The 25,144-nt window shown below is 43.4% G+C and overlaps 1 pseudogene; it reads left to right on the plus strand.

The window, feature by feature from the left end:
- Window positions 1-248: 248 nt before the first annotated feature.
- On the plus strand, window positions 249-23,144 carry LOC147964863 (uncharacterized; annotated as a pseudogene).
- Window positions 23,145-25,144: the final 2,000 nt, after the last annotated feature.

Raw genomic sequence — 25,144 nt, forward strand, 5'->3', positions numbered from 1 at the left:
TTAGTTTCAAATGTATGTTTTAATTATATGCTCTAGAGGTCTATTTGTTGTTCTATGAGAACTATGCTTGAACTTTATGTATTTATTTTTCAGTAATAACATTTGATCACTACTCTACTTTGGTTTTAATGTGATGATGAACTTGTATTAATTTGGTCACTTCTCTATTCATGATGTTTTGTAATGGTTTTTGATACACTTAATTATATAATGCACTCAGATGAACCGACAATGGATGTACTATGACAGACGCACCACCGAGTACATTGATGGCATGCATAATTTCTCGAAGAGGCCGAGGCAAACAAACAGAATGGTTTTATGTATTGTCCATGCCCTGTCTGTGGGAATACGAAGGATTACTGTAACTCAAAAACCCTTCACATCCACATGCTCGAGAAGGGTTTCATGCCACACTATAATGTTTGGACCAAGCACAGAGAAAGAGGGGTTATGATGGAAGACAACAAAGAAGAAGAGGATGATGACAACTATCCCCCTGAATATGGTGATACTGCAACGAGGGGAGTTGAAGATCAAGAGGAACCAGACGATGTGCCCGATGATGATCTTCGCCGGGTCATTGTTGATGCAAAGAGAGAATGCCAAAGTGAAAGGGAGAAGTTGAAGTTCGATCGCATGTTAGAGGATCACAAAAAAGGGTTGTACCCAAATTGCTAAGATGACAACACAAAGCTTGGTACCACACCGGAATTGCTGCAATGGAAGGCAGACATTGGTGTATCTGACAATGGATTTGGGAAGCTACTAAAAATAATGAAGAAGAAGCTTCCAAAGGATAACGAATTTCCTGATGGTATGTACGAAGGATTGGAGGTGTAGAAGATACATGCATGCCATAATGATTGCATCCTCTACCGTGACGAGTACGGGGATTTGAACGCATGCCCGATATGCGGTGCATTGCATTATAAGATCAGATGAGATGACCCTGGTGATGTTGAGGGCGAGGGCCCCAGGAAGAGGGTTCCTACCAAGGTGATGTGGTATGCTCCTATAATACCACGGTTGAAACGTCTGTTCAGAAACAAAGAGCATGCCAAGTTGATGTGATGGCACAAAGAAGACCGTAAGAAAGATGGGAAGTTGAGAGCACCCGCTGATGTGTCACAGTGGAGAAAAATCTAGAGAAGGTTGGGGGACTTTGTAGATGAAGCAAGGAACGTAGGTTTGGTTTAAGTGCAGATGGCATTAATCCTTTTGGGGAGCAGAGCAGCAATCATAGCACCTGGCCCGTGACTCTATGTATCTATAACCTTCCTCCTTGGTTCTGCATGAAGCAGAAGTTCATTATGATGCCAGTGCTCATCCAAGGCCCTAAGCAACCTGGCAACAACATTGATGTGTACCTAAGGCCATTAGTTGAAGAACTTTTACAACTGTGGAATGGAAAAGGTGTACGTGTGTGGGATCGATGAGCACAAACACGAGGAATTTGACCTACATGCGTTGCTGTTTGTAACCATTAATGATTGCCCTTCTCTCAGTAACCTTTCAGCACAGACAAACAAGGGATACCACACATGCACACACTGTTTAGATGATACCGAAAGTATATATTTGGACAAATACAGGAAAATTGTGTACTTGGGACATCGTCGATTTCTTTCGACCAACCATCAATGTCGAAAGAAAGGCAAGTATTTCAAAGGTGAGGCAAATCACCGGAAGAAGCCCACCCTCAGTACTGGTGATCACATACTTGATATGGTAAAGAATTTATAGGTAATCTTTGGAAAGGGTCCTGGCGGACAATTGCTACTTCTTGAGCTTGCGTTGGTTTTTCCCTTGAAGAGGAAAGGGTGATGCAGCAAAGTAGAGTAAGTATTTCGCTCAGTTTTGAGAACCAAGGTATCAATCCAGAAGGAGACAACGAACAAGTCACCAAATACCTGCACAAACAATCAACAACTTGCTCCTAACGCGATAAAGGGGTTGTCAATCCCTTCACGGTTACTTGCAAAAGTGAGATGTGCTAGAGATAGATAAAAGGTAAAGTAAATATTTTTGGTATTTTTGGTTTATAGATCGGAAAGTAAAAGATTGCAAAGGAAGTAAATAGGAAACTAATATGATGGAAACAGAAGATTATAAGATGGAAAATAGACCCGGGGGCCATAGGTTTCACTAGAGGCTTCTCTCAAGATAAGGAATATTACGGTGGGTGAACAAATTACTGCCGAGCAATTGAAAAGCACAAAGTTATGACGATATCTAAGGCAATGATCATGAATATAGGCATCACGTCCATGTCAAGTAGACCGACTCCTGCCTGCATCTACTACTATTACTCCACACATCGACCAACTCCTGCCTGCATCTAGAGTATTAAGTTCATGAAGAACAGAGTAACACATTAAGTAAGATGACATGATGTAGAGGAATAAACTCAAGCAATATGATGTAAACCCCATCTTTTTAACCTCGATGGCAACAATACAATACCTGCCTTGCTTCCCCTACTGTCACTGGGAAAGGACAACGCAAGATTGAACCCAAAGCTAAGCACTTCCCCCATTGCAAGAAAAACCAATCTAGTTGGCTAAACCAAATCGATAGCTCGAAGAGACTTGCAAAGAAGTGAAATCATGCGTATAAGAATTCAGAGGAGATTCAAATAATATTCATAGGTAAGCTAATCATAAATCCACAATTCATCGGATCTCGGCAAATACAGCGCAAAAAAGTATTACATCAAATAGATCTCCAAGAACATCGAGGAGAACATGGTATTGAGAATCAAAGAGAGAGAAGAAGCCACCTAGCTACTAGCTATGGACCCGTAGGTCTGTGGTAACTGCTCACGCTTCATCGAAAGGGCAATGGTGTTGATGTAGAAGCCCTCCGTGATCGAATCCCCCTCCGGCAGGACGCCAGAAAAGGCCCCTAGATGGGATCTCACGGGTACAGAAGGTTGCGACGGTAGAAAAGTGTTTTCGTGGTTCCCCTGGTTATTTTTGGGACATATGGGAATATATAGGTGGAAGAAATAGGTCGGTGGAGTCATAGGGGCCCACAAGGGTGGGGGGCGCACCCTACCCCCTGGGCACGCCCTTCGTCCTTGTGGCCGCTTTGTGGCTTCTCTGACTTGCACTCCAAGTTCTATGGATGTCTTTTAGTCCAAGAAAACCATCGCGAAAGTTTTATTCCGTTTGGACTCCGTTTGGTATTCCTTTTCTACAAAACTCTAAAACAAGGAAAAAACAGAAACTGGCACTGGGCTCTAGGTTAATAGGTTAGTCCCAAAAATAATATAAAATAGCATATTAATGCATATAAAACATCCAAAACAGATAATATAATAGCATGGAACAATAAAAAATTATAGATACATCGGAGACGTATCATGGATCCCCAAGCTTAATTCCTGCTCGTCCTCGAGTAGGTAAATGATAAAAATAGATTTTTTGATGTGGAATGCTACCTAACATATTTATCCATGTAATTTCTTTATTGTGGCATGAATGTTTAGATTCGTATGATTCAAAACAAAAGTTTAATATTGACATGAAAACAATAATACTTCAAGCATACTTACAAGGCAATTATGTCTTCTCAAAATAACATGGCCAAATAAAGCTTATTCCTACAAAATCATATAGTCTGGCTATACTCTATCTTCATCACAGAAAATATTTAAATCATGCACAACCCCGATGACAAGCCAAGCAATTGTTTCATACTTTTGATGTTTTCAAACTTTTTCAACTTTCATGCAATACATGAGCGTGAGCCATGGATATAGCACTATAGGTGGAATAGATGGTGGTTGTGGAGAAGACAAAAAGGAGGAGATAGTATCACATCAACTAGGCGTATCAATGGGCTATCGAGATGCCCATTAATAGATATCAATGTGAATGAGTAGGGATTGCCATGCAACGTATGCACTAGAGCTATACGTTTATGAAAGTTCAAAAGAAACTAAGTGGGTGTGCATCGAACTTGCTTGCTCACGAAGACCTAGGGCAATTTGAGGAAGCCCATCATTGGAATATACAAGCCAAGTTCTATAATGAAAAATTCGCACTAGTATATATGAAAGTAACAATATAGGAGACTCTCTATCATGAAGATCATGGTGCTACTTTGAAGCACAAGTGTGGTAAAAGGATAGTAGCATTGCCCCTTCTGTCTTTTCTCTCATTTTTTATTTGGGCCTTCTGTCATTTTTTTGGCTTCTTTTTTCGTCTGGAGAATCATCCCGACTTGTGGGGGAATCATAGTCTCCATCATCCTTTCCTCACGTGGGACAATGCTCTAATAATGAAGATCATCACACTTTTATTTACTTACAACTCAAGAATTACAACTCGATACTTAGAACAAAATACATCTCTATATGAATTCCTCCTGCGGTGTACGGGCATGTGCAATGAAAGTGACATGTATGAAATAATTATGAACGGTGGCTTTGCCACAAATACGATGTAACTACATGATCATGCAAAGCAATATGACAATGATGGAGCGTGTCATAATAAACGGAACGGATGAAAGTTGCATGGCAATATATCTCGGAATGGCTATGGAAATGCCAAAATAGGTAGGTATGGTGGCTGTTTTGAGTAAGGTATATGGTGGGTTTATGGTACCCGCGAAAGTTGCACGACACTAGAGAGGCTAGCAAAGGTGGAAGGGTGAGAGTGCGTATAATCCATGGACTCAACATTAGTCATAAAGAACTCATATTCTTATTGCAAAAATCTATTAGTTATTGAAACGAAGTACTAAACGCATGCTCCTAGGGGGATAGATTGGTAGGAAAAGACCATCACTCATCCCCAACCGCCACTCATAAGGAAGACAATCAATAAATAAATCATGCTCCGACTTCATCACATAACGGTTCACCATACATGCATGCTACGAGAATCACAAACTTTAACACAAGTATTTCTCAAATTCACAAATACTTACTAGCATGACCCTAATATCACCATCTTCATATCTCAAAACAATCATAAGGAATCAAACTTCTCATAGTATTCAATGCACTTTACATGAAAGTTTTTATTATATCCCTCTTGGATGCCTATCATATTAGGACTAAATTTATAACCAAATCAAATTACCATGCTATTTAGAGACTCTCAAAATAATATAAGTGAAACATGAGAGTTCATCAATTTCTATAAAATAAAACCACCACTGTGCTCTAAAAAGATATAAGTGAAGCACTAGAGCAATATTGCCAAGCTCAAAAGATATAAGTGAAGCACATAGAGTATTCTAATAAATCACGATTCATGCGTGTCTCTCTCAAAAGGTGTGTGCAGCAAGGATGATTGTGGAAAAGTAAAAAGAAAAGACTCAAATCATACAAGACGCTCCAAGCAAAACACATATCATGTGGTGAATAAAAATATAGCCTCAAGTAAAGTTACCGGTAGACGAGGACGAAAGAGGGGATGCCTTCCGGGGCATCCCCAAGCTAAGGCTCTTGGTTGTCCTTGAATATTACCTTGGGGTGCCTTGGGAATCCCCAAGCTTAGGCTCTTGCCACTCCTTATTCCATAGTCCATCAAATCCTTACCCAAAACTTGAAAACTTCACAACAGAAAACTCAACAGAAAATCTCATAAGCTCCGTTAGTATAAGAAAATAAATCCCCACTTTTGGTACTATTGTGAACTCATTACTTATTTATATTGGTGTAATTTCTACTGTATTCCAACTTTTCCATGGTTCACGCCCCCGATACTAGCCATAGATTCATCAAAATAAGCAAACAACACATAGAAAATAGAATCTGTCAAAAAACAAAATAGTGTGTAGCAATATGGATATTTTGAATACTTTTGTAAGTCCAAAAATTCCAAAAAAATATGACAGCTTGAGCAATTTGTTTATTACTCTTCTTAAACATGAATCAATATTTTATCGCGCTTTTCCTAAAAATTAAAATTAATCTCCTGGGCGTAGAAGTTTCTGTTTTTCAGCAAGATCAAATCAACTATCACCGTAAGCTATCCCAAAGGTCTTACTTGGCACAAACACTAATTAAAACACAAAACCACATCTAACCAGAGGCTAGATAAATTATTTAATTCAAAACAGAACCTAAAAAGCAAAAAAAAGAAAAATTGGGTTGCCTCCCAACAAGCGCTATTGTTTAACGCCCTTAGCTAGGCATAAAACATGAATAGATCTAAGTATTGCCGTCTTTGGCATGCAATTCTTCAATTAATGACTTATAACTCTTAGGAGATTTTTTTTGTTTTATCAACGGTCAAACTCCTAGACAAGAAATCAAGAAATTCATTCGTGACAATTGGTTCCTTAATGATATCGAGAAAATTGGGGTGAATACTTATTGATTTGAGATCTTTGTTGTCTTTACTAGAAGATTCACCCTTATTCTTAGGAACATAAGTAAACTTGTCAATCTTGGTTGGAGGAAGATTTTGAGTAGTTTTAATGGAGGAAAAAGAGGAACCCAAGTTGGTAATAATATCTTCTAGTTTGCCAAATCTAGAAGAATCTTGATCTATCTTCTCATTAACCATGGATTCCTTTTCCCTAAGATTCTTTAAAGTAACTCCTACTTTAGATCCATATTAAGTAATATGATTATGAATCTTTTTATCCAAATTTTCAATCAAATCAATAGTAGCAATTTAATTTTCAATAATATCAAGTCTTTGCATCACATGATCCAAAGTTAAAACAGTTCCATTAACCAAAGAGGTGGGGGGCTTAACAAATCTATCATGGCATTATAACAATCAAAAGTATGGCTCCCCAAGAAATTTCCTTTGGTAATGGTATGTAGAACATATCTATTCCAAGGAGTAACGCCTACATAAAAACTGCGAAGAAGAACGACAGTTGATTGCTTTCGAGTAGATCTATTTTGAGCATTCCAAATTCTATACCAAGCATCTTTTAAATTTTCTCCTTCCCTTTTTTGAAATTGAGGACTTCATTATCAGGAGTGCTCATGATAATGGGAGGACTAGCCATGATATAAATGATCTAACACACGAGCACACCAAAACCAAGCGAAGAAGACGAACGGAAGAGGGGCGAAGAAAAGGCAAATCTTTTCAAAAATCATTTTAGAAGTGGGGGAGAGGAAAATGAGAGGTGAATGGCGAATAATTTAATGCAAGAGATGAGAGTTTATGATGGGTACTTGGTATGTCTTGACTTGGCATAGATCTCCTCGGCAATGGTGCTAGAAATTCTTCCTGCTACTTCTGGAGCTTGCGTTGGTTTTTCACATGAAGAGGAAAGGTTGATGCAGCAAAGTAGAGTAAGTATTTCCCTCAGTTTTGAGAACCAAGGTATCAATCCAGTAGGAGACAACGAACAAGTCACCGAATACCTGCACAAACAATGAACAACTTGCACCCAACACAATAATGGGGTTGTCAATCCCTTCACGGTTACATGCAGAAGTGAGATCTGATAGAGATAGATGAACGGTAAAGTAAATATTTTTGGTAAATCAGAAACTCATATGATGGAAACTAGAAGATTATATGATGGAAAATAGACCCAGGGGCCATAGGTTTCACTACAGGCTTCTCTCAAGATAGTTAATATTATGGTGGGTGAAAAAATTACTGCTGAGCAAAAAGCGCGAAGTTATGACGATATCTAAGGCAATTATCATGAATATAGGCATCACGTCCGTATCAAGTAGACCGACTCCTTCCTGCATCTACTACTATTACTCCACACATCCATCAACTCCTGCCTGCATCTAGAGTATTAAGTTCATGAAGAAAAGAGTAACACATTAAGTAAGATGACATGATGTAGAGGAATAAACTCAAGCAATATGATGAAAACCCCATCTTTTTATCCTCGATGGCAACAATACAATACATGCCTTGCTGCCCCTACTGTCACTGGGAAAGGACACCGCAAGATTGAACCCAAAGGTAACCACTTTTCCCATTGCAAGAAAAACCAATCTAGTTGGCCAAACCAAATCTGTAGTTCGAAGAGACTTACAACGATATCAAATCATGCATATAAGAATTCAGAGGAGATTCAAATAATATTCATAGATAAGCTGATCATAAATCCACAATTCATCGGATCTCGGAAAACACACCGCAAAAAAGTATTACATCGAATAGATCTCCAAGAACATCGAGGAGAACATGGCACTGAGAATCAAAGAGAGAGAAGAAGTCATCTAGCTACTAGCTAGATACGGACCCGTAGGTCTGTGGTAAACTACTCACACTTCATCGTAAGGGCAATGGTGTTGTGTAACGCCCCAAGACCGGAGCTGCAGATTCCTTCGAGGGTTTTCCGCGATTCGTCGTGTGATTTGTTTGGTTTGTTGCTTTCATTTTTGCATCATGTGCATTGCTTCATGTCATCTTGCAACATGTTATAAAACTCAACCAAATAAAATCGGATGGATCTTCGGTCCATTTAAATCGAGGGATATTCACATGGTGAAATTCTCTTTATAACATATCTCCCAATATGTATAGGGAGGTATAAATAAATACTCCATCCTTTAGGAATCAACCACAACACACTCACAATATAAATCCCTTGGGTTCTTTTGCTTCAAGTTTCACCTCCAAACCTTGGCAGTAGTTCTTTCTCCATTTATCGAGGGTCCTCCAAAAACCCTCAACATTTTTGTACACCCCTTTAGCCTAGCCTCCATTCAAACTATTTTGGCTCAAGTCAAATAAGTTTGAATTTAAATTCTCCTAACTTGTCGGAACTATTTTTGTTGAGGTGGAAATATTCCATAAAGCCATACAAAATGTTCCATAATTTTGTTCTTCTCCATGGCCTCTTCTATTAATTATTTTTTTGTCCTATCTCTTTTGCTGAAAAGAGAGATTAAGAGAGAGAGAGCCCAGCAGGCCCAAACCTTCCTAGGCGCAGTCTTCCCTCTCCCTGGGCCGGCCTCTAAGGCCCATCTGCAATGAAGGTCAGCCCGGCCCATCTCCTCACTACCCTAACGTCGACCGAACCCACTCCCTCGTTCTCTCGATCCCTCTCGTCCTCCCACGCCACCGCCACACGCATGCCTCACGCATCGAGCCAGGAGGCCATGCTCGATCCCCTTCTCTCCCTCGCAGCCTCGCTCTCTCCCTCACTCCTCGCCATGAGAGCCCCGTGCCCGATCCCTTACCTCCTCCCGATCCCCATCTCTCCCCCCTCGTTCCCATGCCGCCGCCACACATCGATGCCAGGGAGAGCGCCCGACCCCCTCTGCCTGCTCCTTTCCTCGCCAGCGCGCCCCGTCACCGGGTCGCCGGACCATGTCGCCCGATCCACTGCTCCTGTCGCCTGACGTCGCCCCGTCTCCTGGCGCTGGCCCCACCGCCAAGCTCTGCCCGCACGCCTGTGCCTCCTTCCTCGCCGCGAGCCTGCAGCGCCGCCAGCTCCTCCTCCACCTTGCCTCTTCGCAACCCCGCTGATGTTTTCTTCCAGCGTCGCCGGATGCCATCCAGGGAACCAATCCCCATGGCGCGTCGTCTCAAGGCCACGCCGCTGACGGGATCCTGCGTGCCTTCGCCCGGATCAGCCCGCGCGCCCGTACCTGTCGGCCTCGACCTCCTCCCCGAGCTGGAGCCTCCACCTCCATCCGGTGCCTCCTTGGACCTCCTCGAGTTTGGCTACACCATGAGCCGTAGGACCGAGAAACGCCAAGTACCACCAAGTTCCCGATGGATGCAAAGTCCCCAGCGAGACCCATTTTTTTCGTCAAGTTCGACTACACGATTATGACCTCGGAGTTGGACCGCAAGCGACAAGTACCCCACCGGCAAGACCACACGGACGCTCGAACGACTGCACACCGAAATGTTAAGTACCTCGTCGATACGTGTACGACAAGACGCGGGAGATCGACTTCATGGACCGACAAGTTCCACGACGACAAGTGTGACCCTTCGGATGGCCAAGTTCCTCTTCAAATGTATGACTACACGGTGTTGCGACAAGTACCACGATGCCCGGAGCCCTCGAACCGTCAAGTTTCACTACCGCCGACTAGCACAACTACCGTCGCAAAAACGAGACCGTCAAGACCCAACCGACAAGTACCCCGACGACCCTGAACATCTACGATTGTGTACGACTACCATCGCCGTGTTTTTCGACAAGACGTCGTGAGCCTCTACTTCCACTACCGCTCCGATGATCACCAACGAACGATAGGATGACTACTTCGACTACCATCGCGTGAGCCCCTACTTCCACTACCGAACGTCCCGAGAACGTCTACTTCCCCTACACCGCATCGAACTTGAACCCCTCCGATAGCGCACGCTTCAAAGGTATAACGTTGAGACGACCGTCATGGACAAATGTTGCATGTTGTATGAGTTGCACCCTTTGTCTGCACCATGTCTGTAGTGTCTCTCGCTTCCATGTCATCTACTCATGGGACACCCGGTATCCGGGAGCACCCCACCATCTTTTACACGCATCCGCACACTTCTCCTTTGCATCGGTATCTCAATCGAGTTACCGGAACCGGAACGCTGCCGTGGCACCGTTTTCGTTATCGTTGCCGTGGCACCCCTTTCGTTTCCGCCACGATGACAAATGCTTCAAAATGCTCTTGTCAACTTTTAATAAAAATTGCACAAACTTGTTTATGTCATCCGCATCATGATAACAACAATTAAAATGTTTAGTTTGTTGTTGCACTAATTTACTAATGCATATGGGGATTTGCCGGAATTGTTGTTTGTTCCGGCCCCATTTAAACTTTTTTAGTTAGATAATTTCCTTTTGCTTCTTCTCTTGCCATGTTTAACAACATTTAATATTGTTGAGCACCCTAACCGAGAGAGAACTAAATAATTGATGTGGTGTTTCGTCAATATGCGTCCCGATGCATATTGAGCTCCACTTAATTTGTAGTATTGTTTGTTGCACTTTGCCATGCCATGTATCATTAAACCGGACATGCATCATACTTGTTGTGCATCATGCCATGATCGTGTGATAGTTGTTTACTATGTTGTGTGCTTCTTTCCGGTGTTTCTTCTTCGGGTTGGTTCCAATAACGTCGCGTTTGTGAGGACCCGTTCGACTACGCCCGTTTGTATTCTTCATGGACTCATTCTTCTTCCTTGCGGGATTTCAAGCAAGATGACCATACCCTCGAAACCACTTCTATCTTTGCTTGCTAGATGCTCGCTCTTTTGCTATGCCTATGCTGCGATACCTACCACTTGCTTATCATGCCTCCTATATTGTTGAGCCAAGCCTCTAACCCACCTTGTCCTAGCAAACCGTTGTTTGGCTATGTTACCGCTTTGCTCAGCCCCTCTTATAGCGTTGTTAGTTGCAGGTGAAGATTGGAGCTTGTTCCATGTTTGGAACATGGACATTTTGTTGGGATATCACAATATCTCTTATTTAATTAATGCATCTATATACTTGGTAAAGGGTGGAAGGCTCGGCCTTATGCCTGGTGTTTTGTTCCACTCTTGCCACCCTAGTTTCCATCATATTGGTGTTATGTTCCCGGATTTTGCGTTCCTTACGCGGTTGGGTTATAATGGGAACCCCTTGATAGTTCGCCTTGAATAAAACTCCTCCAGCAATGCCCAACATTGGTTTTACCATTCGCCACCTAGCCTCTTTTTCCCTTGCATTCTGCAGACTCAAGGGTCATCTTTATTTTAACACCCCCGGGCCAGTGCTCCTCTGAGTGTTGGTCCGAAATGGGCAGCCTGCGGGGCCACCTCGGGGCAACTCGAGGTTTGGTTTTACTTGTAGCTCGACCTATCTGAGTGTGCCCTAAGAACGAGATATGTGCAGCTCCTATCGGGATTTGTCGGCACATTCGGGCGGTGTTGCTGGACTTGTTTTACCATTGTCGAGGCTGTCTTGTAACCGGGATTCCGAGTCTGATCGGGTCTTCCCGCTAGAAGGAATATCCTTCGTTGACCGTGAGAGCTTGTGATGGGCTCAGTTGGGACACCCCTGCAGGGATTTGAACTTTCGAGAGCCGTGCCCGCGGTTATGGGCAGATGGCAATTTGTTAATGTCCGGTTGTAGAAAACCTAAAGTTGACCTTAATTAAAATACATCAACCGCGTGTGTTACCGTGATGGTCTCTTCTCGGCGGGGTCCGAGAAGTGAACACGGTGTTGGAGTTATGCTTGACGTAGGTTGTTTAGGATCACTTCTTGATCATACTTTCTCGAACGTGCTTTGCCTTCTCTTCTCGCTCTCATTTGCGTATGTTAGCCACCATATATGCTAGTCGCTTGCTGCAGCTCCACCTCATACCTTTGCCTTACCTATAAGCTTAAATAGTCTTGATCGCGAGGGTGTGAGATTGCTAAGTCCCTATGACTCACAGATACTTCCAAAACCAGTTTGCAGGTGCCGATGTTACCGAGAAGGTGATGCAACCAAGCTCAGGAGGAGCTCGATGAAGATCTTGTCCTTTATATTGTTTCGTTCTAGTTGATCAGTAGTGGAGCCCAGTTGGGGTCGATCGGGGATCTGTGTAGCATTTGGGGTAGTCTTCTTTTATTTTGGCTCCATAGTCAGGCGCTGATTGTATTTGGATGATGTAATGCTTTATTCATGTATTTGTGTGAAGTGGCGATTGTAAGCCAACTATGTATCTTTTCCCTTATTGTATTAGATGGGTTGTTTGCGAAGATTACCTCACTTGCGACATTGCTTTCAATGCGGTTATGCCTTTAAGTCGTGCTTCGACACATGGGAGATATAGCCGCATCAAGGGCGTTACAAGTTGGTATCAGAGCCTTCCCCGACCTTAGGAGCCCCCTGCTTGATCGAATCGCTGGCGTTATTGAGTCTAGAAATGTTTTGAGTCATTTAGGATTATATATATCAAAGAGTTAGGAATTCTTTTTACTCCTCAGTCCCTTGGTCGCTCTGGTGAGGCATCCTGACGTAGAGTTTTGACTCTTCTCTTCTCAAATTTCACTAATTTTTTTTAGGATCACGCGCGTATCTTGGAATTGTTCCGATGGTTTTGTGACGAGAACATTGTTCTTGGTGCCTCTTGACATTTAGGGGTTGTGGCAGTGTCCCAGGGAGTTGAGCTCCGAGGTGTTGTCATCACAATTTTATCGTTGCAGTTCTAAAATACCTGAGATTAGTTTCGCCGACATCGAAAATCTCTTTTATGCAGTTGTTGGTGAGATAACCTCGACGCCACCCAGTACTGGGGTGGGAGTTCGGGAGTATTGCCATAACTCGTATAACGGATGCTTTTCGAAGGTTGAGGTAAATGATTTCCGAAGGTTTCTTGGTTATGTGTTGAAGGATGGATACAGCTGGATGTAGGATTTGTTAGTTTTGGGTGAGATATTATGCTTCCACTGTATCCCCAACACCTGATTGCATAACCGGAAAATTTCGGGAGTTTATAAGTGGGAATTCAAGTAGCTCTTTGGATATCTTTCCGACAGATGTATGATATGAAATTGGGGTTCGACGTCTAGTGGTCCGCCTATCCACGGTTGGTTTTACAGTGGTCTCGTTGTGTCTTAAAGAGTCATTGGCTATGCCGACTCGGGGACGCTTCGTATGTCATGTGCACTGCCTTGTACATGATGGTGTTGTACGATCGAGCCCGTGTAGGCCCCGCCACGAAAACTTCGGACGAAATCTCTATCATATGTTTGTTCCGGCTTATTCTGCAAGCCAATCCTTTGTTTGTTTTGAGTTGTGGTATTCGAGTTGCTTCGAAGTCAAATGTTGATTCCATACCTTCTCTAAACGGTGTTCTCATACTCCGATGTGAATACCAAACCTTCATGATAATCAAGACTGTCATGGCAATCCTTTTCAACCGGTGTGTTTCTCTTCAAGTGGATCCGATCATTTCAATATCAGCAAGATCTATTACTAGTTCTTCTCAACGGTGTTGTCTTCATCCGTTCCAAGTTGACTTTGTTTTTCCCACCCTCCCACCCTTGTTTTCTTCAAGGATTCAGATTTCTTAATCAAGTATCCATCTTATTGACGCGAGGCCTTTTCATTCCTTTTCCGTCAATATCCTTATCCGGTGATTCTCATGAATATTCTAACAGAGCTTCAAGTTCGTCAATCTTCACTCGTTTTCTTCTCCGGTGGAACCAATTCAAGCTTTTGGTGTTGATCATATCTTTTTCCTCGTTTCAAATACCTTCTCATGCCGGTGCACCTTATATTCATTCACCTCTCGCTATTCAATTATTCCGGAGTGCTGAAGATATCTCGGAAGGCTCATCTTTTCCTTCAAGATCCGTTCAAACCTATTCCAAGGTTGTTATCTCATTCAAGCCATTTTATTTAACCGGTGCTTTCTCCCTTTTGAATCGTTCTACGATGTTTTTTTAGTGGGCCCTAACCCACAGGTCTTTTTCCAGGATCTTACCTGACACTTCTAATTTTTCCGGAGTTATCCTCAAATTCTTTTCGAAGTTTGACATAAGAATGAGTTATCATCAGTCAAATGCCTTTCTCCAAGATCGGTTAAATTCTTTTCATAGTTGGCTCAACCTTTCCATTATTCATTCTGGAGTGCCTCAACAATTTGGTGATGTTTCTCGTCGTCATTCTCGGATTGAAGACGGAAGAAGATTTTTCTCTCAATCTTGCTCCATTCTCTTCAAAGATTCGTGATTCTAGCTTGTTGCCATCCTCTCATAATTCTCTTCGGTTGTGAGATTTCTTTTCACCTATCCGGAGCAATTCAGGAGTCTTTTCAGTTTGATCATCCGGAGTCCATCATCTCAGAATTATTCATTCTCAGCTTTCAGCTCTTTTTCTCTAAATCTTATCGGTGCTTCATCCAAGTGTTCTCTAATCATCTCGGAATCTCTTCGTTCACTTGTATCTAAATTCTCTCAAGTATCTTCGTTCTTTTTATAATTCTTCCCGGTGTTTCTTTATCTTTACTTCGTTCATTTTCAATTCTACCGGTGGTTCGTTGAAGACCTTCCTCAAGTTTGCGCAATATCTATCTTAATCCTTTCTACGAGAATAAGTAGTATGCCAAATCCGTTCCTTGTCATCAATTCAATTGGTGAAGGATAAGCATAATGTAATTCTCATTCTTGTTTCATCGAGTGAATTTAATTCTTTATTCTGGAGGCTCATCAAATTCTTGATTTTCTTTTGTTCATCTTTTCTTTCTCGGAGTACCAAGCTCTAATTATCACGGAGATCCATCTAAATTGGTACAAGGATTCACTTTGTGTTTTCAACTTCTCTTTCCTTCCGTTTGATCATTCTTTTGTTTAACGGAGTTCTTCATGGAGTTCTACATGATGGTTCATCAAGGATTTAGTTTCCTTCTCGAAGTGTTCATCAAGATTCTTTTTAGAGGAGCTCAAGATTTCTTCATCTTGCAATCCGGAGTGCAATTCCTTCCACTTTATCTCTTCATGTGGTGTTATGTCATTTTGACAATTTCTTTCATTTTTCATGATTCACAAGTTGTCAGAAATGAGATAGGTAAACCCATCAATTTCTTCGAGCATGAGCTCTTCTCAATCCATCTTTCTTTTCGTTGGAGTATCTTGGTTTATATTTCACCGTAAGCCTTCCATTGGGAATGTTGCTAATTATGGTGCTTATAAATGACCCAAGTTCTTCATCTAGCCTCCCGGTGAAATAGTTTCTCGTCTCCTAGTTCTTATCAATCCAATCTTGTTTTCGTTAGTGGCAGAATTTCACCTTAACTTTTGAGACGTTTTCATAAGCCCACAAGCAGCCGTTGTTTTTTTCGTTGTTGATTTTTCAACAACTCCGTTCCATACTTCTTTCTAGGGATGCTTCTCAAATTCTATTGTGGCAGTAGATGTCATTTTATTCTCAACTCTTTTCTTTCCAATGATCCAACTTCTATTCTTTTGTTCCGGACGCATTGCGATGTTGTTCTTTTCACCCATCATCGCGTTTTGTCAAAGATCATGTTCTTTTCATGCCTATCCATTTAACCGGAGTGTTGTGCCTGTTTTGCTCAAGTTCTTTTCGCCTTATCAAGCCTTGCATCTCTTTTCAACCGGAGTGCTGTGTGAGATTTTTTCTTAACCCTTGTTCCATTCATTCAATAGTTCCGGAGGCAGTGTGTTGTGATTTCATCAAGTATCTTCTCATCTTACCAAGTTCTTATTCAATTCCTTTTCTTTTCAATCGAAGTGCTGCCCGAAGTTGTTCTTCCTTGTTCCTCTTTTCTAACGGAGTGTTTTCAAGTTCATTCATCTCCATTACATTCTTTATTTCAATTTGTTCAACTTCTCAAGGTTCTTTGGTTCCACTCGTTTGTCAAAGAAGCAACTTAGTTTTACCTTTTCTCTTCCTCTTCCTTTTCCCTCTGGTGCCATTCTAGATCTCGGGACGAGATCCTCTCCTAGTGGTGGAGTGTTGTAACGCCCCAAGACCGGAGCTGCAGATTCCTTCGAGGGTTTTCCGTGATTCATCGTGTGATTTGTTTGGTTCGTTGCTTTCATTTTTGCATCATGTGCATTGCTTCATGTCATCTTGCAACATGTTTTAAAACTCAACCAAATAAAATCGGATGGATCTTCGGTCCATTTCAATCGAGGGATATTCACATGGTGAAATTCTCTTTATAACATATCTCCCAATATGTATAGGGAGGTATAAATAAATATTCCATCCTTTAGGAATCAACCACAACACACTCACAATATAAATCCCTTGGGTTCTTTTGCTTCAAGATTCACCTCCAAACCTTGGCAGTAGTTCTTTCTCCATTTATCGAGGGTCCTCCAAAAACCCTCAACATTTTTGTACACCCCTTTAGCCTAGCCTCCATTCAAACTATTTTGGCTCAAGTCAAATAAGTTTGAATTTAAATTCTCCTAACTTGTCGGAACTATTTTTGTTAAGGTGGAAATATTCCATAAAGCCATACAAAATGTTCCATAATTTTGTTCTTCTCCATGGCCTCTTCTATTAATTATTTTTTTGGCCTATCTCTTTTGCTGAAAAGAGAGATTAAGAGAGAGAGAGAGAGAGCCCAGCAGGCCCAAACCTCCCTAGGCGCAGTCTTCCCTCTCCCTGGGCCGGCCTCTAAGGCCCATCTGCAATGAAGGTCAGCCCGGTCCATCTCCTCGCTACCCTAACGTCGACCGAACCCACTCCCTCGTTCTCTCGATCCCTCTCGTCCTCCCACGCCGCCGCCACACGCACGCCTCACGCATCGAGCCAGGAGGCCGTGCTCGATCCCCTTCTCTCCCTCGCAGGCTCGCTCTCTCCCTCACTCCTCGCCATGAGAGCCCCGTGCCCGATCCCTTACTTCCTCCCGATCCCCATCTCTCCCCCCTCGTTCCCGTGCCGCCGCCACACATCGATGCCAGGGAGAGCGCCCGACCCCCTCTGCCTGCTCCTTTCCTCGCCAGCGCGCCCCGTCACCGGGTCGCCGGACCACGTCGCCCGATCCACTGCTCCTATCGCCTGACGTCGCCCCGTCTCCTGGCGCTGGCCCCGCCGCCAAGCTCTGCCCGCACGCCTGTGCCTCCTTCCTCGCCGCGAGCCTGCAGCGCCGCCAGCTCCTCCTCCACCTTGCCTCTTCGCACCCCCGCTGATGTTTTCTTCTAGCACCGTCGGATGCCATCCAGGGAACCAATCCCCATGGCGCGTCGTCTCAAGGCCACGCCGCTGACGGGATCCTGTGTGCCTTCGCCCGGATCGGCCCGCGCGCCCGTACCTGTCGGCCTCGACCTCCTCCCTGAGCTGGAGCCTCCACCTCCATCCGGTGCCTCCTTGGACCTCCTCGAGTTTTGCTACACAACGAACCGCAGGACCGAGAAACGCCAAGTACCACCAAGTTCCCAATGGATGCAAAGTCCCCAGCGAGACCCATTTTTTTCGTCAAGTTCGACTACACGACTATGACCTCGGAGTTGGACCGCAAGCGACAAGTACCCCACCGGCAAGACCACACGGACGCTCGAACGACTGCATACCGAAACGTTAAGTACCTCGTCGATACGTGTACGACAAGACGCGGGAGATCGACTTCATGGACCGACAAGTTCCACGACGACAAGTGTGACCCTCCAGATGGCCAAGTTCCTCTTCAAATGTACGACTACACGGTGTTGCGACAAGTACCACGATGCCCGGAGCCCTCGGACCGTCAAGTTTCACTACCGCCGACTAGCACAACTATCGTCGCAAAAACGAGACCGTCAAGACCCGACCGACAAGTACCCCGACGACCCTGAACATCTACGATTGTGTACGACTACCGCCGCCGTGTTTTTCGACAAGACGCCGTGAGCCTCTACTTCCACTACCGCTCCAATGATCATTGATGAACGATAGGATGACTACTTCGACTACCGTCGCGTGAGCCCCGACTTCCACTACCGAACGTCCCGAGAACGTCTACTTCCCCTACACCGCATCGAACTTAAACCCCTCCGATAGCGCACGCTTCAAAGGTATAACGTCGAGACGACCGTCGTGGACGAATGTTGCGTGTTGTATGAGTTGCACCCTTTGTCTGCACCATGTCTGTAGTGTCTCTCGCTTCCATGTCATCTACTCATGGGACACCCAGTATCTGGGAGCGCCCCACCATCTTTTACACGCATCCGCACACTTCTCCTTTGCATCGGTATCTCAATCGAGTTACCGGAACCGGAACGCTGCCGTGGCACCGTTTTCGTTATCATTGCCGTGGCACCCCTTTCGTTTCCGCCATGATGACAAATACTTCAAAATGCTCTTGTCAACTTTTAATAAAAATTGCACAAACTTGTTCATGTCATTCGCATCATGATAACAACAATTAAAATGTTTAGTTTGTTGTTGCATTAATTTACTAATGCATATGGGGATTTGCCGGAATTGATGTTTGTTCCGGCCCCATTTAAACTTGTTTAGTTAGATAATTTCCTGTTGCTTCTTCTCTTGCCATGTTTAACAACATTTAATATTGTTGAGTACCCTAACCGAGAGAGAACTAAATAATTGATGTGGTGTTTCGTCAATATGCATCCCGATGCATATTGAGCTCCACTTAATTTGTAGTATTGTTTGTTGCACTTTGCCATGCCATGTATCATTAAACCGGACATGCATCATACTTGTTGTGCATCATGCCATGATCATGTGATAGTTGTTTACTATGTTGTGTGCTTCTTTCCGGTGTTGCTTTTTCGGGTTGGTTCCAATAACGTCGCGTTTGTGAGGACCCGTTCGACTACGCTCGTTTATCTTCTTCATGGACTCGTTCTTCTTCCTTGCGGGATTTCAGGCAAGATGACCATACCCTCGAAATCACTTCTATCTTTGCTTGCTAGATGCTCGCTCTTTTGCTATGCCTATGCTGCGATACCTACCACTTGCTTATCATGCCTCCTATATTGTTGAGCCAAGCCTCTAACCCACCATGTCCTAGCAAACCGTTGTTTGGCTATGTTACCGCTTTGCTCAGCCCCTCTTATAGCGTTTTTAGTTGCAGGTGAAGATTGGAGCTTGTTCCATGTTTGGAACATGGACATTTTGTTGGGATATCACAATATCTCTTATTTAATTAATGCATCTATATACTTGGTAAAGGGTGGAAGGCTCGGCCTTATGCCTGGTGTTTTGTTCCACTCTTGCCGCCCTAGTTTCCGTCATATCGGTGTTATGTTCCCGGATTTTGCGTTCCTTACGCGGTTGGGTTATAATGGGAACCCCTTGACAGTTCGCCTTGAATAAAACTCCTCCAGCAATGCCCAACATTGGTTTCACCATTCACCACCTAGCCTCTTTTTCCCTTGGGTTCTACAGACTCAAGGGTCATCTTTATTTTAACCCCCCCGGGCCAGTGCTCCTCTGAGTGTTGGTCCAAAATGGGCAGCCTGCGGGGCCACCTTGGGGCAACTCGAGGGTTGGTTTTACTCGTAGCTTGACCTATCTGAGTGTGCCCTGAGAACGAGATATGTGCAGCTCCTATCGGGATTTGTCGGCACATTCGGGCGGTGTTGCTGGACTTGTTTTACCATTGTCGAGGATGTCTTGTAACTGGGATTCCGTGTCTGATCGGGTCTTCCCGCTAGAAGGAATATCCTTCGTTGACCGTGAGAGCTTGTGATGGGCTAAGTTGGGACACCCCTGCAGGGATTTGAACTTTCGAAAGCCGTGCCCGCGGTTATGGGCAGATGGCAATTTGTTAATGTTCGGTTGTAGAAAACCTACAGTTGACCTTAATTAAAATACATCAACCGCGTGTGTTACCGTGATGGTCTCTTCTCGGCGGGGTCCGAGAAGTGAACACGGTGTTGGAGTTATGCTTGACGTAGGTTGTTTAGGATCACTTCTTGATCATACTTTCTCGAACGTGCTTTGCCTTCTCTTCTCGCTCTCATTTGCGTATGTTAGCCACCATATATGCTAGTTGCTTGCTGCAGCTCCACCTCATACGTTTGCCTTACCTATAAGCTTAAATAGTGATCGCGAGGGTGTGAGATTGCTGAGTCCCCGTGACTCACAGATACTTCCAAAACCAGTTAGCAGGTGATGCAACCAAGCTTAGGAGGAGCTCGATGAAGATCTTGTCCTTTATGTTGTTTCGTTCTAGTTGATCAGTAGTGGAGCCCTGTTGGGGTCGATCGGGGATCTGTGTAGCATTTGGGGTAGTCTTCTTTTATTTTGGCTCCGTAGTCGGGCCCTGATTGTATTTAGATGATGTAATGCTTTATTCATGTATTTGTGTGAAGTGGCGATTGTAAGCCAACTATGTATCTTTTCCCTTATTGTATTACATGGGTTGTTTGCGAAGATTACCTCACTTGCGACATTGCTTTCAATGTGGTTATGCCTCTAAGTCATGCTTCGACACGTGGGAGATATAGCCGCATCGAGGGCGTTACATGTTGATGTAGAAGCCCTCCATGATTGAACCCCCCTCTGGTAGGACGCCGAAAAAGGCCCCTAGATGGGATCTCACGGGTATAGAAGGTTGCGGCAGTGGAAAAGTGTTTTCATGGCTCCCCTGGTTGTTTTTGGAATATATGGGAATATATAGGCGGAAGAAATTGGTCGGTGGAGTCACGAGGGGCCCACAAGGGTGGGGGGTGCCCTACCCCCTTGGGCGTGCCCTTCGTCCTTGTGGCTTCTCTGACTTGCTCTCCAAATCCTCTGGATGTCTTTTGGTCCAAGAAAAATCATCGCAAAAGTTTTATTCCGTTTGGACTCCGATTGGACTTTGTTTGGACTCCATTTGGTATTGATTTTCGACGAAACTATAAAACAAGGAAAAAACAGAAACTGGCATTGGGCTCTAGGTTAATAGGCTAGTCCCAAAAATAATACTCCCTCCGTCCCAAAATAAGTGACTCAACTTTGCACTAACTCTGTACTAAAGTTAGTATAAATTTGAGTCACTTATTTTGGGACGGAGGGAGTATGAAATAGCATATTAATGCATATAAAACACCCAAAACAGATAATATAATAGCATGGAGCAATAAAAAATTATAGATATGTTGGAGACGTATCAACAATCTGTTCTAAATGGTGCTGAGGGACGCGCATCCATGTGGAAGAAGAAAACTATATTTTGGGACCGACCCTATTGGAAAGACCTAGAGATCCGCTCTATAATCGACGTGATGCATGTGACGAAGAATCTTTGTGTGAACCTACTAGGCTTCTTGGGCGTGTATGGGAAGACAAAAGATACACCAGAGACACGGGAGGACCAACAACATGTGCACAAAAAAGATGACATGCATCCAAAGCATTATCAAGGTCCTGCGAGCTACACTCTTACCAAAGAAGAGAAGGAAATCTCCTTTTAATGCCTGCTCAGTATCAAGGTCCCATCTGGCTTCTCGTCCAATATAAAGGGAATAAAAAATATCCCAGAGAAAAAGTTCTAGAACCTAAAGTCTCTTAACTGCCGCGTGATTATGACGCAAATGCTTTCAGTTGCATTGAGGGGGCTTCTACCAGAAAACATTCGATTCGCCATTGTGAAGCTATGTGCATTCCTCAATGCAATCTCTCAGAAGGTAATCGATCTAGAAATCCTACCAGGGTTAAAGAATGATTTGGTGCAATGTCTTATCAGTTTCGAGCTGGTGTTCCCACCATCCTTCTTCAATGTCATGAAGCACGTCCTAGTTCATCTAGTCGACGAATTTCCACTATGGGTCATATATTTCTACACAATATGTTCCACTTTGAGAGGTTCATGGGAGTCTTAAAGAGATATGTTCGTAACCGTGCTAGGCCAGAATAAAGCATCTCCATGGGCCGACAAACAGAGGAGGTCATTGGGTTTTGTGTTGACTTCATCCCTGGCATTAAGCCGATTGGTGTCCCTCATTCGCGGTATGAGGGGAGACTGACTGAAAAAGGCACACTAGGAGCAGTCTCAATAATATGTAGGGACGGGGATTCTTGGGCTCAAGCACACTAGATAGTTCTACAAAATTCTACCTTGGTGACCTCGTATGTCAATGAACACAAGAATATTCCGCGCTCCAAACACCCGGAGCAGTGTGATGACTGGATTACATGTGAACACATCAGGACTTTCGGTAGTTGGATGCAAACACATCTCATGGGTAACACCACTGTTGGAGATGAGTTGTACTCGTTGGCCAGGACACCATCTTCGACTGTATTGACTTACAAAGGGTACGAGATAAATGGGAATACATTTTACACGATCGCCCAAGATCAAAAGAGCACCAACCAAAACAGTGGTGTCCGCTTTGATGCAGCAACCAAGAGGCGAAAGGACACATATTATGGTTACATAGTGGACATATGGGAACTTGACTATGGACATGATTTTAAGGTCCCTTTGTTTCAGTGCAAATGGGTCAATCTGTCAGGAGGAGGGGTACAGGTAGACCCATAGTACGGAATGACAATAGTGGATCTGAACAATCTTGGGTACATAGATGAACCATTCGTCCTAGCCAATGATGTGGTGCAGGTTTTCTATGTGAAGGACATGTCTACCAAAACGAGAAAGAGAAAAGATAAGGAAGCGAATACATCATACGATGAGCCAAAGCGCCACATAGTTCTTTTAGGGAAGAGACACCGTGGGAGTGGAGGGCAAGACAGGCATGTTTGAAGATTATGAAAATTTTCATGAAATTGCTCCCTTGAAAGTGAAGGCTGACCCAAGCACCCTGTTAAATGGTGAAGATTATCCATGGTGATGGTGCAATAAGCAAGGGACACACGCGAAGAAAAAGTGAAGACTTTCTCTCCATAACTATTCTGATGAGGCTTTTATCTAGAATATTACTGCAGTTACATGTCAATTAATGAAATGGCTTTTGCTACAGACGAGTTTTCGTCCGAGACCCTGATACTTCGAAAGAGACTGTCCATTTTGTATACGAAGTGCATCCAGTTTTTGCCATAACCCTCTCAACTTTTTAGCACATGCTACGTGGGTGAAATGATGATACCATGCCAACTTTCAACCTTTTCAGAGTTCATTTGTACTGCTCTTCAATTTCAGGGTCATTTAGCTAAAAAAATCAGTAAATGCATGAAAAATAGCAAATGAAGTCAGAAAGGGTTGAAAATTGATGATGTGGCTTTGAATAGTGCATGTTGAACGCACAAAAAGTCTAGAGTTGAAATAATTTATAAAAAATGAAATGCCTTTGTAACAGATGAGTTTTCGTCTGAAACCCTGATACTTCGAAAGAGATTGTCCATTTTGTACACAAAGTGCATCCAGTTTTTGCCGTAACCCTCTCAACTTTTTAGCACATTCTATGTGGGTGAAATGATGATACCATACCAACTTTCAACCTTTTCAGAGTTCATTTGTACTGCTTTTTATTTCTAGGGTCATTTAACTCAAAGAATGAACTAATAGAAAAAAGAATGAATTAAAAAGCTTTTATAAAACTCTAATAGCAAAAAGAATGAATTAAAAAGCTTTTATATAACTCTAATAGCAAAAATAATGAACTAAAAAGCTTTTATAAAACTCTAATAGCAAAAAGAATGAACTAAAAAGAATCAATTAAATATAATATTCTTCAATATAAAAAAGAATCAACTAAAAAGAAACAAAATAATATTAACTAAATTATCAAAGTATTTATTTGTTAAAAACTTTAATACTACAAAGAATTTTCATAAATTATTTTTTGTTACAAACTTTAATAGAAAACTAAAAAGCTTTTATAAAACACTAATAACAAAAGGAATCAACTAAAAAGAATCAATAAAAAAGAAAACTTATGCAACTAAAAATAAGATATGCAAAAAATAACATAAAAAATTAAAAACATAACAAATGCAAAAAATAAAAAGGCCCACCTACTTGCCACCACGGCCTGCATACGACTAGAAACCCTAGAAATGGGCTAGGATGCAGGCCCGTAGTGCAAGCAGGCCCAACAGGGCGTCAAATAGGCATGTACTACCTAAAGTTGAGAGGAGCTCAAGAGGGTAGTGGAAACAACGCTTATAAACCACTCCAAGCCCCTCTCAACTAGCGAGGTGGGACTAAACTTGTGGATGCAATAGGAAAGGGCTTTAGTCCTAGTTGGTGGGTCGAACCGGGACGAAAGGGACCCACCAAACGGGACTAAAGCCCTTTGCTTCCCGCCCTTCTGGCTGCTGAAAAGGAGCTTTAGTCCTGGTTGGTGGCTCGAACCGGGACGAAAGGGGGGCCTTTCGTCCTAGTTTGAGCCACCAACCGAGACTAAAGCCATTTGTATATAAGCCAACACTTAAAAAATTCCCCCACTCTCCCATTCTCTCCCCCGATGCTGATGCCCTCGCCCTTTACGCCGCCAGGCTGCTCTAACGATGCCCTAGCCCTTGCCGGGCCTGCTCGCCAATGCCGCCCGCGCTCCGGCCGCTGTCATCACCGTCGCGGAGCTGCTCCGACGCCGTCCCCACTCCCACTATGAGCTGCCGTGCCATTCCCCTCCTCTCCACCTCCCCCCGTGCCTCGACATCGCTGCCCATGCTCCGGCCGCCCACCCCGATGCCGACACCGCCCGCGCTCCGGCCGCTCTTTTTTTCCTTTTTTCTTTGCAATTTCATGATGCTCGTATCTCTGTAACCGTGTACCCGATGGAGATGATTTGTATATGAAAGTTGATGTACTATCTTTGCTCTACACGATGGTGTCAATTACACCCATGTCAGGATTCATCTACATGTCATAATTTTTGTTGCAAAAGTG

Source organism: Triticum urartu, chromosome 6A, assembly GCF_056163025.1.
Source record: "Triticum urartu cultivar PI428250 chromosome 6A, HENAU_Tu73, whole genome shotgun sequence".
Lineage (NCBI taxonomy): Eukaryota > Viridiplantae > Streptophyta > Magnoliopsida > Poales > Poaceae > Triticum > Triticum urartu.